Source organism: Cuculus canorus, chromosome 3 (assembly GCF_017976375.1).
Source record: "Cuculus canorus isolate bCucCan1 chromosome 3, bCucCan1.pri, whole genome shotgun sequence".
Taxonomy (NCBI): domain Eukaryota; kingdom Metazoa; phylum Chordata; class Aves; order Cuculiformes; family Cuculidae; genus Cuculus; species Cuculus canorus.
The window spans coordinates 81,343,403-81,356,158 of record NC_071403.1 but is presented as its reverse complement, the minus strand read 5'-3'; the positions used below and the strand labels follow the sequence as shown (position 1 = coordinate 81,356,158).

At 36.9% G+C, this 12,756-nt stretch overlaps 1 protein-coding gene across 2 annotated transcripts in view; it reads right to left on the bottom strand.

Annotated features, from left to right (window-relative positions):
* Positions 1–12,756, bottom strand: part of PLCB1 (phospholipase C beta 1) — a 411,218-nt gene that overhangs the window by 23,285 nt on the left and 375,177 nt on the right. The window lies entirely within an intron of this gene.

The window sequence follows — 12,756 nt, the reverse complement described above, 5'->3', positions numbered from 1 at the left end:
GAAATACCTCTGGACATTGCGACAGGGAGGCCTTAGATTGCAATTATGCCTAATCTCAGTGCAGTGTGGATGGAAAACCTTTAAGGACAATGCCAAGTGCTTACAAGAGTCGTACTGCTCTTTTACCAGACAGCCTGCTCCCTTTGAGGCAGTCTTGCATAAGCACCTGAGCAGGACAAGGTGTGGGATATGATGCTGTTGGAGATATTTTTACTGATCACTCGCCTCCATCCTGAGTTCGTGTTTATCTTTGGAGCTGAAACTTCTGTTTGATAGTTTGAAAGAGCAGTGGGATTTTCAGATTGTTCTATCAAGCCAGAAGTCCCTGACATGCTGCAGGCAGCTGTGTGCTACTCAGAGCTGACTCACTGGGACAGCTGTGGTTCATCACACACCACTTGGAGCACCTTGAACTCAAAACCCTCTCTCCTGAAGAGGTTTAAGTTCTGGATCAGAGAATTCCTAAAGGTATTTGAGCAGCCTCCAAAAAGACTCAAGTTTTTTAGTTTGTGCAGTTACTAGAAGATAGCTATAAAATAATAGCCAGGACTGAAAAAAAAAAGTAACTTTTTGGTTCTTGTTAAGTGCAGTCTTAAAACAATATTACTGTGCCATTTTCAAGAGGCTGCGGTATGTTTCATTCTCTGTTGTGTTAAATTATTGTGGTAACTGTCTTCTTTTACTCTAAAATAAGTGTTATTTCAGTATGAAGTGATTTACTGCTTCATATGGATAGTAATTGTATATTGCTGAACTTGGTTCTGTTTGTAGAAGTTAAATCACACCTCTTTTATGATACAGTTGGTGCCACTAAAATCTTGATGCTTCCCACATCATATACTTCATACTCTATCGTGTATTCAAGATTCTATTGTATTTACATTGTCCAGGAGCCAGAGCTGTAATGGTATCCAGTGTAATATGGTTACACTATGCGAGAGTCAGCCCTGGAATAATTGCATGCAAGTTCACCAAGGTAAATGATATTTTGTCTTAGCTGTCAGGTTTGTTACAAATGCAAATGAAACCTTTAAAAGAGAAATAGAAACAAACAATAGCACAAAATAAAGTTTCTCATTTAATATTTAAAGATGAAATAGCTTAATAACTGAAGTAGTACTTTTAAAATTCAATAAAAAACATTTCCCCTCCAAGAATTTTCTTAAACTGAATGTAATTATTGAGTCACTTCCTTTGTAATGGGAGAAGAAGCAGAACAATACGTTTGAGCACTACGTCCTCATTTTACTTTCATGCAGATTCATAAATGCATTCTAATTGAGTAACAATGGCAGACAAAAAAAAATATAATTACCTAAGAACGTGGCTGGATTTGATTGAAATTCTGTGTAAGTGAACTTAGGCCACCTTCTTATATTGTGTTGCAACAAATGAATGAAACAATTTTATTTATTTTCTCCTTGAACTCTTTCTCACCTCTAGCAGTTAGCTGTAAAACTACTGCATTAACACTGACACAAATGGTGTTAGAAGATACATGTTGGGTATAAGATGGTCAGGAAATGGGCGCCAGCGATTGTGGTCCCTTGCACCATTTTGACATGCAAAATGAATCTAAAATATTAGCTGAGGAAGCAGAAGGTGACAGATTGTAGCAGAAAAAAAATGTAAGAAGGTGAAATGTAAAGTGAAAAAAGAAAGCAACTTTGTTTTGCATAGTTCCTTTTCACTTCTTCTAGTGCACTTCATTTTTCTGTCTTTTTGATCTATACACTTCAGTGAGTTTGTGCTCCCACGGGCAGACAAATCAGATAAAATGCCTTTCTTAAAATTGTCAGTTTTTACAAAATTACATATATGTTTGCAGCACACAAACATTTTGTTACTGTGGATGTTGGCCTAGTTACTTCAATGAGGCTTGTAACTACTGAAGGCAGGTTGAGATTTGATTAGACATTCCCTTAAAACCAGTCTTGGAAAACACTACTAAGCACCGTCTTGTTAAATTCCTTAGTTTGTGCAACTTTATTACTTTTCCTTACTTTTGGCACCGTTTTGAGCCAGCCTCCCTGTTAAAGCACACATTGTGGTTTGTGAAAACATGCATACTTTGCGTGCAGGTGACTGCAGGTATGCTTTGGCTGATACTCACACACCAGGATCTGCGCGTGCAAAGTAGGCACGCGTTTACAAATGTGCAGATTTTACCTACCTGGAGGATGAACATCAGACCCCAAAAAAGTAAACATTTCAAAAAAAAGCAACATCCAAAAATTATAACAAACTCCCCTCTACCTCACCAAAGCGAGGATTTTCCTTTTGATTATTTATCAAAACACAGTCCACTGAAAGTAACAGAGATATCTGGATAGCATGATTTCCACAGTGAGAGGAAATTATAAGGCTACAAGATACAACTATGTATCTGTAAATAGGGTACAAACCACTCAAAACCTATACTGTTCATACAGCTTTTAAGAATATAGTCTGTGCACTTGCACCATTGGAATGCTTCCAATCCAAATGACGCTAGTGTAGCAGACATATATATTGTACACACATATTTACCACATGGGTGCTCAATAGTTTTGGAGCTCCAGGCATTGTCTTGCAGCATAAGAAAGAGAAAGTCAAGAGAGAAACACAGGGATTAAAACAAACACTGGATTTCAAGCTCTTTACTATTCTGATGGTCGTGATTATAGTTGTCATAATTACCTAGTCTTCAATGCCCTCGAGCAAATTTTTGATTCTAGAGCGAGAAGTGTCTTTCTGTATGTACAGATAATGCATTAAGCAGCTTTTTATGAAATTTCTAATGCATAAATACTACAACAGAGAAAATACTTTTCCAAATCACAACCAAGCACTCAAATATCTATAGCTTTTATTAGTGCCCAGACAATGTTTTAGAGAAGACATACATGGGAATTAGACTGTAGAAGAACACTAATGACAGGAGAAAGTGTTAAAACACTATCTGCTGTGCAAAATCAATGTCAATCTAATGCTGATTTCCCAGCAGTTTTCTGTGGGCAACAGACACTAGAAAGTCCAGGAATCAAGCCAGTGCATCTTTAGTCTTCTAAAATATTGAAGCTGAATATATTTGGGTTTATCTGATGATCCTGAATGTGTCCTCACTTGTGCAAAGAGCCACAAAAAAGGCTGCATTTATATTTCTGGTTTCTAAGCTGTCAAGTGTGTTCTCATTTATTGTGACATTACTGTAAAGAACTACTGCCACAATTAATCCAGATTTATGTTCTTACTAGTGCATAGAAATGTGGCACAGAACTTGATCATCTACCACAATTAATAGTGCTGACCCAAGACCTCCAATCAAATGTTAATGTGACTGTATTCTTTATAATTATCTTTTATGAACCTTTAAAAACATAATGAAGGGAAGTGTTATGTATCTGGGAAAAGAAAAAAGGATTACTGCTTATTGACAGTGGCTGCCTCACAACACATTATTTAGTTCTCTTAATAATTCACACACCTCTCAGTTATTCAGCAACTTACACGTGTTGCTGTTGGCTCTGCCTTTGGCATACACTTAACAGGGTTTTCTGAGACCACAGCAGGACAAAATCACCATGTTAAAGAAAAAAGAAAAGATTTCAAAGAGCAGTATGAGGGGAAATGGAAAAGTTTTAAGCAACTGTGCAACCTAAGCAACAGGATTTTTAGAAATGAAACATTCATGCCTAGTTTCTTCTCCTGTTTCCACACTATATTGCTGTTACCAGAGGTTCAATGACTAAACGATAGCTCTTCACTGTGATACCAAAAATGCTGGCAAATACAACTACTTCTTGTATCAACTGGTAGCAATTGAGGGGGACACAGTCCTGCTGAAACTCTGTCCAGCTGACTAAGAAGTAAGCAGTGCTCGCTGGCCACTAAATTTGGGGAAAAAACACACCGTCTGGAGAGCAGTATATCCTGTTCATTATTTGATCAATGGATGAAGTAAAACTGTCTTGGTCTTTATGGAAGAAGCTCTGGCCTAAATTACTATACCATGACTTCTTTGCAAAATTTGTTTCCAGCTGTGTTGTGTTGTAGAGTTCATCTTCAAAATAATATGCCAGATGTATTTACATAAGACTGTTCTTTATATAGGTATTTACAAACAGAAGACTTGATTGCAAAGCCAAGCAAAAAAGGAAAAGACAGGACCAAGACCGTGCCTTCCCATGGGGTTCACCCACAGCAAGGTTGCACAAACAGACACATAGGACACAATCTAGTGCATGGCAACACAGGAACAGTACAAAAAAACATTCAAGGTAGCAGCCTGTAGTCATATTTTGAACACTGTGAGTTCTTATTATAGTCTCACATTCCTTGGATCAGAAAAGATCCTCCCCATCCCTATCTCAAAAACAATGCACATTAGGTTTGCTTATTAATTGATCAAAGACTGACAGTGAAGTATACAGATAGAGGAAGAAATGCAGGAGGACGAGAATCGTCCTGGCTTTGATCTCACTAAATGAAAGAGTAAAACCAATTCAGATAAATTCTACTGTGCGCCAGTAAAAATCACTAGTTTAACACCAATATGAGTGAAACCTATCACTATGCAGTTTCACACTTAAGTTACACATAACACAATCCAACTGCAGCTAAGTACTCCTATTTCTTGTCCTGGCCAAGAAAAGCACATTTTTATTCCTGCTTCCCGTTGATTACTTTAGTTATAACCTTTTTAAAAAATCAACTACAATTCTATGATAGATCCACAAATGCCAAAAGACTAAGTTAGAATATGTATTTTTCAGCTCAAAAAAACTCCCTAAAGCAACCAAACCAAACCTCAATACAAGGTCCAGGCAGAGTACCCCTGAAGTTCTGTAGGTAAAAAACATTACATGTATCACCTTTACTGTATGCAGAATAACATACGTTAGCTTGCAAGCTAGACGAAGATCAAGTGAATGGAATTAATTTCTTAGAAACATACTTCAACTAATATGATAAATGACTGTTAGACACAGAAAGCCCAGTTTAGGAATCTCTAACCCAAAACCTATGTTCCTCTGGTCAGGCACAAATAGTTAATACACTGTGGTAACGAGGCTGTCAAGATTATGTGAATGTCTCAGTGGACGACTTTAACTGAAAGTCTCAAAGACTTACTCATTAGGACATGGGCTTGCTCCACTGAAATCAGACTGAATTCTGCTATTGATATCAGTCAAGGTACATTAAAAGTTCACTTCTTACCCCTCTTGCACTTGGCAATTTGCGTTAGTCTGAGAGGTAGTCAGGCAACCTCTGTGAATCAACTACTCATCACAAAGAAGTAAAAATTACTTTAAAATTGGAAAGAATGCTAAGGGAGTCAGTATTGCTGTAGTTAATCCAGAACAACAGGGTGGCAAGGGATTCATCAGCAGTTATGAAAGAATGCATTCCAATCTGGTCAATTAAAGTGAATGAAAGAATCAAAGCGAATTGGTTTACCATTGGGAGTGGGCTAAACAAAGAAAGGAACTACAGAAGTATATTGTATTTTTAGTAGGCAGAACAGTTTTTTGTTTTTTTGTTATTATTCAGTAAAAAAACAACTGAAGTCAAAAGTTCTCTTACTGGCCACGGTGACATGGCCACAAAGACCTTCAGGAGCTACCAACTTCACATAAGAAAGAAGTTGGTAGCTCCTACATGATAATAAAGCCTTTTCAGCTGTCCCATGACTGTAAAGCTGGATTCTTGTCTGACTACCAAAGCTTCTATACAGAAAACCATCAGTGCTCACAAAACCTATTATATCATAGGAAAGTGTGAGGCTGTTAAAGACTTTATTGAATCCTACATGACTGAGGACATGTGTCCTCTCTTAAAGACTTGGTCTGTCTAGATCACGCATCCAAATATTGCTTTGGTATAGATTAAGTACCTCAATATTTCATGTTAAGCAATGCTGAATTCTTACTCACCCTTTAAATCTCAAGTGTTAGAAAGATGTATGTATACATATATGTGTAAGAATGCAATAAGGACTGGGAAGAACCTCTGTTCTCTGAGGTGAACCGTAAAACTAAGAAAGATCAGCTTAGCTCCACCTTAAAAATAGCTTTCTGTTTGCACAATGCATAATTTTACAATAAAGTATATTGTACCCAAAACTGGAACTACTTGTCTGATGCCTAGTTAAGCATCAGCTAGCCTAGTTAAGTTATTTCTCTAAGAACGCAGCCTGCAGCAGTATTCTGTGATGGCTCAGTCTTTCCCCTGTCCTTATAGTAAACAGGTCAAAGAGAGTAAATTCTAAAACTTTTTCAGTGAAACATACTCATTGCCCAGTTTTAAAGTATGAAGTCTTAATACATGTATTTTGAAAGTAAATTATCTAAAGGAGATACAAAGGACCAAGTCCTCTGATCTTGATGCCAAGATAGAAACTGCTTTTCTGTAAATGATAGTCAAATTCAGAAGACTGCAAATTAAAGAAAATTCTTCTTCTGTCCCAAGATATCGTTCTTAATCACACCAGCACATATTCAAAGTGATACCAACAACATCTCTGAAACGATTATGAGAAAACGACAGTGAAATTGAGATAGGAATGGAGCAAATGGATGTCTCATTGATTTAATGCCTCATACAAACAAAATAGTTTAGTTGCCTTATCTGACAAACTGATTTCCTTTGTAACTTCCCGTAAGTCATTTCACTGCTAAGGTCTCACCTGGCCCATCTGCAAAACTGTATGAAATATAAGTTTTATTAGTTCCAATTTTAATACCATTAGAATCTGAAAGCAATAGCATAGTCTTGTCTTACAGAGCTAGCATGACAGCTTAAGCAATTTTAGGTCTTTCTTTATGTTAAATATAACGGATTGCACAGCTTTCCCTGCAGTAAAGGATTTATTTCCCAAATGCTCAAAATCAAAATCCTTTTCCTAATGAAGTGTCAGATAAAAGGACCTTTTATACAAACACTACATGAAGAAAATGTCACCTCACAGAATCTCATTAAACATTAAATGATTGTAAATTAAAAATAATATTTTTTGAGAAATTATTATCAGTTCCATTTAGTTTGTAAGATGCAATATATATGCCAATTAGTTCTTCAAGTGACTACATGGGGGAAGTCCCTTCTGTCCCAATGCTCTGTTCTCTATGAAATGCTCATTTGTTTGTGTCTAAGAAGAGATTTTCAGCTTCATTCTTTGCTGAAGCCAACATTAGCCTCAGACAGATAACATAGCAACTGCTGATAAACTCAAGATGCCTTAATATCAATTTGCTCAGTGGAAAATCCTGCTTATTTTGGACTAATTTAGTACAGCAGTACCTGTTTAAGATCAATTCACAGCAGACTATTTCCTATTTATTGCTAATTAAAATCATGGATTTCCTGTTCCAAACAGCAAATAACCCTGAAAAATAAGCTACAAAACCAGTGTGTTATTGACCCAGCTGGTGGACTATATCTAGACTTACCACCTAATTCTGAGGTTCATAAAAACAACTACTCTAAGCAATGACAAAATGGCCAAAGTGAGGTCAGGTGATGAGGGTAAAATAGGAGACAGTTACTGAGATCTGTCTTCTCAACATTATGAAGCACAGAATGGCGTAACTGCGGTTTTTAACTCCAGCCTGAGAAGCCAAAAACACAGTAGATTGGAACTCTTTCTTGGCACAATAGATGTGGTGACCACCCAGCCTTTCTGTCTCAATTTCAGCCCTTTCCGGTCATTAAGAGAATAATACACTAGTTGTATGCCAAGGGGATATCTGCAGGTGGCATCTGGGTTTGACCTTATCCACCCACACTTTTATTGCCAGGCCCATACAAAAATATTTTCAACTGATTGTGCTGGATAGATACAGGCCAATCCTTTCACTTCTGGAACACGGTTAAGTCAGGAAAGCACACAAGCATGGGAACATCCATGAAAAAACAATATATTGTGAGTACTGAATTAAGGAAGATTCTACCCGGAGCTTTCAGTACATCGCTCCTGAGCATTCACGTTCCTGCAATTTAATCCTCTGTCTGAACTGCAATTACCAGGAAAGCAGTACCCACTGTTCTCCATCATGATATCAAACTTCCAGAGGATAAGGAGAAGGTTGGCATCTCTTTTCACTAAACCTCATAAGATGAAAAAAGGTGCAACTATAGGAAGAGTGTGAATTACTTTCGCTTACTAGTGAATCAACATTTTCTTCTTTTCCAAAAATCTTTACCTCATTCCCCTTGCAAAAGACTAAAATCTGCTTAGGCTCATTTTAGGGCAATCAAATCAATCACAGAAGCTTGAACTACATTTCCACCAAGAACTGCGAGTTTAGGATACTATGCCAAAAGTGACGTACAAAGGTAAAAACCCTCTAGGAAGCAACCCTGCAACCCTACCTTCAGAACAGGTAGATCTTCAGAACTTTGGCAAATCAGGTGCCAACAAATGTTTCTTTATTTGCACCAAGCCCAGCAAAGCCTTGGTGAGACACAGATACATCTCTTTTAAAGCCTCCTCTAGAGCTTTTATTTTATGTGCTCAGATAAGCTAGTTGTCTGAGCATTGTACATGTGGATAAATTTAGATTTTAAACTCCAAACAGTAAATGTTATGAAAGATGACATTAACAAATGCCAGCCTGGAAGATTCCTAGTTCTCAAAAGCTACAGAGCAGCACCATTCGGAACTAATTATAAGAAAATGACGACCAAAACTGTAATAATTGTGGGCTAGCAGGTAGTATACTCAAACCAGAAAGAAGTGGAAGAATTTCCAGATTATTTGCAGAAGGAGGGTTCAATTAAAATTTACGGATAAATGAAATTGGTGTAGCTAAAGCACACAGTATTCCTAGCAATCCTTTTCTCTCCTGAAGACTATGCCTTTCTTGCAGGCACAGCTGAGCAAATTCTGTATCTGCTTGCTAGCTGCTGTAGCTTAAATTAATTAAGTGCATTAATGTAATCTGCCGCTGACTGGATTTTACATTAACAGGGAAGACCACAAATAAGGAAGAAACTTGAGGGTTATTTGTCTCATTAAGCTGACTGCAGGGAGAAAGCTAAGGTTGGTGTTGTATGCAGCTGTCTCAACACAGAGTTCTCAAAGTGATCAAAGAATAAGAACCTATACATTGCCTGTGAAGTCTGATGAAACAGCAATTGTTTTTTGTTCTCTTCAACTTCATTTATTCAAGTAGTTCAACATGCCCAGCAAGGCAATAAAACCAGCAGTGCTGATACTCTTACAAAAGAGAATCGTGAAGTGACAGTGGACAATTACCTGCCCCCTGGGGCATTTCTGATCTGTGCCAGGAGAAGGGCTGCAACTCTGAAGCTGTTTAAATGGCAGCTTTCCCAGGGCTCTGAGGAGCTGCCTCAGCTGGGGTCAGTCTTGAAGCTGCTCAGCAGCACTAACCACTGATGAAAGTCAGAAGCAATGGGAAGTGATGGAAATGCAAACAAATATGTGCAATAGCACTTATTGTATGTGCATTTCTCACTAAAGTAATGCAATCAAACTAATAACAATAAAAGGAATATAAATCTCAATATATGCGTAGATATATAGATGATGAAATTACTTTTGTTGTTTAGAGGACTAAACAGTTTCTTTGAAAGCTTGTTTTCTGACGCAACATTTATCTACAGTATGTGACCGGAGAAACCTAATTTCTAAGAATATTTTCCAATTAACTTCCTTAACTAAAAGAAAAAGTTAGACACAATTGGTTTGTAAAAAGTATTATTTAAAACCAGAAAATACTTAGATTCTGGAAAACTGTACTTTCATAAGTGATTGCAGTTGTCAGTCTTTAGTTGTTACAGATGTTGTCTGGCATTCTGAATGCACATTTTTGCCTGATTTGCAGACAATTTTGTTTGCTCCAAAAGTCTCTAACATTATTAAGGCATTATTGTTCCCTTTGGTTTCTGTTAGACAGTGCTATAAGCAAGTGCTTACAGAGAACTATGCATTTTAAACTCTTGGCTTTAATGAGTCTTAAGTTTTGGTCTGAATGTGAAACCCTAATGGGAGCCTCTGCAAAGATCCAACTTCATTAATTTTGTGATAGAATCCAGTAATACCCTAGGAAAAGTCTGCTGCTGCATTAATTCAAACGTCTGCCATTGAAACTGAGATCTTTACTAATCGATGTAAAAATCCAGAATTTCAGGAGGGAGCATGATTTCATCTTGGGCCCACTGAAATCCTTAATGAAGTTAGTATAAATTTTTCAAGTTACACCTCTGAAATTAAACCACTCCTGAAAAGGAACCTAGAGATCACATTGCCATGTCTGACTTGGTCATCGATCAGAAACAGACTCATCCAACTGAATACTTCACAAGCACTGCAAAAAGACTGAAATCCAATAAAGTGAAAAAAGATAATTGCAGCAAGCCACTTAAAATCACTAAAATTACTTATTTCCCTAGCGCATTTATACCAAGTGAATAACCACACTATTTGTGGATGCAAGTATATTTCATATCTAAAAATAACTTACGCTGTACACTGATCACAAATCTAGATATACCCAAGGCAGACTGTAGTCATAGGTTAATTTATAATACTTATGTAAAATGAAAAAGAAAATAAGCTTAAAGTAAAATCAGAGGTTACACTTCTCACATATCCATTGTGGAAATACGCTACAAGTTATGACAAACTTTCTCTGAGATACAGTAGTTTAGATGAACATACTTCTTAACAGTTTCAGTACTAACCCAGATTTTTTTCCATATATTGAAAAAGTGATCTTCAGCGGACAATAATGACCCTAGGTTATGTGAATGTGTATTGTATTTTAATATTTGCTATTTTTCCTTTTGTAATGCCAGCCAGCTTTCAATAAAACACTGTTATCCTCAAACACAAACAGATGAGTCAACCAAAAGTAACACAACATCTTACACCCTCACCTACATGTTGGCCTGAGACATTCTTTATTGTTAGCAGGTATAAATACGTGGCTAAAACCTGCTTGCATCCCGATTGTATTAGAACAGCTTCATACAACCTTTAAGTAGTAGATTTCTTTGCTTTTGTACCAGTGAAACAAAATTAAACGTTTGATATATTTACTGTACAAGAAGAACAGTTTCTATATTCCCATTAAATGCTTTCAGAAATGTAATAATAATAATAATAATAATAATAATAATAATAATAGCAATAATAATAATAGCAGAAGCTAGTAACTCCAACAGGGCCAAGCTGTAACTTGAGAAACCAAATAACTCTGAATTTTGAAGACAACTAGTTCACAGTATGTGAACACACATTTTAAATTAGCATTTGTGTGCAGACAACAGCTTTGTATTTTCATTTTGTAGTGGCATTTTTAACTACATGAGTCATAATGTGGGTAAGGCAGGCTGAGGAAACCTGATGGCTTCCACGCTTCAGAGTGTTGCTTTTGTTTAAGAAGAAATACGCTTCTTCTGTTCAGGACAATGTAAGAGTGAACTTTGCTGGCATTTATTAAATCGACTTTGTAGATAGCATGGAACCTTAAAATCCATAATTCTGCCTTTCCCCTTTTTTGTTTTCCATACAAGGGAAACTCTGACTTCATTCTTAATGCAGTCAACTAGGAAAACTTGAGTAGACCACAAAACTCCTTTGTGGGATTAGTGGTTTCAAAACAGGACTGGGAACCATCAGAACTGGATTCTAACTTTGTCATGCAGATGTGTAGCTCTGAAAGATGTTTAAGACAAAGATTTCAAACATTTGCACCTAAAGTAAGGCCACAAAACGCAAAGTCGACTATGTGCTCCAGTAAAGCCTCTAATACATCAAAAATGCTGTAGTGTTTAGAGTTGGAAACACCACAGGGAAGTTCTATTATATACTGATTTCATTTTGGAATTTTCTATTCCTTTTAGATTTCAGACTCACAGATTTAAAACTCACTGCCAAATTTGTCTTGATCGTGTGATTTCAACCATGTTACAAGTATTTTCTATGTGCTGGGTTAAGCTTCAGAGACTTTTAAAAGCTGAGTACTTCAAAAGCTGAGTTTCCTCAAAAACACATACTTGGGATAATATCTGGAATCTATTTTTAACAGCAACTGACCATAACAGACAATTTTGCTTTTATTTGGTGTCTTCCACCTCACTATATCTATTCTGAATTTCAGTGAATTCTCAGTCATTGACTGAAATGTGTACATGCAGTGATTAAAGCAATCCCTGTTTTGAAACTAGATGTAGCTACCACAGACTACTAAACTGGCAGCAGTGGCCATAAGACTTCCCAGAATTAAGAAACCTTACTTTTGGATTTTCCCTTCAAGTATACTTGTGATTGCTGGTAACCCTCCTGTAGTCTTTGCTCGGTGGACCAATCCTGTTACCAAGGTCACCTTTGCAGAGTTATATTTGCATCCAGCTGACGTTGATTCATGTTGCCAGATGGCTAAGGACAAAGCACAATCGCTCAACACAATGTGTGACCTACTTACACGCCTAACAATCTGCTGTTTAATACTTGAAAACACATGGAGACTTTGATTAAAATTTTAATTTTGTTTCATAGTTAGTCCACACGTGGCATATACATTTTTGCATATCAGATACATCTGTTCCAACAGGGCAGTAGCATGATGACTCTGATTTCTTTTTAAAATGGGACATATGAATGTGTCAAGTGTCATTTTCTTATTTCCTAGAGGCACTCTCTAAAGTAATTACAAGCTACTGGTTTACACACAGACAACTAATGAAGAGCTCTCACACTGGCACCACATATACAAATAATGACAACAGCAATATGTCAGGTCTAGAAAA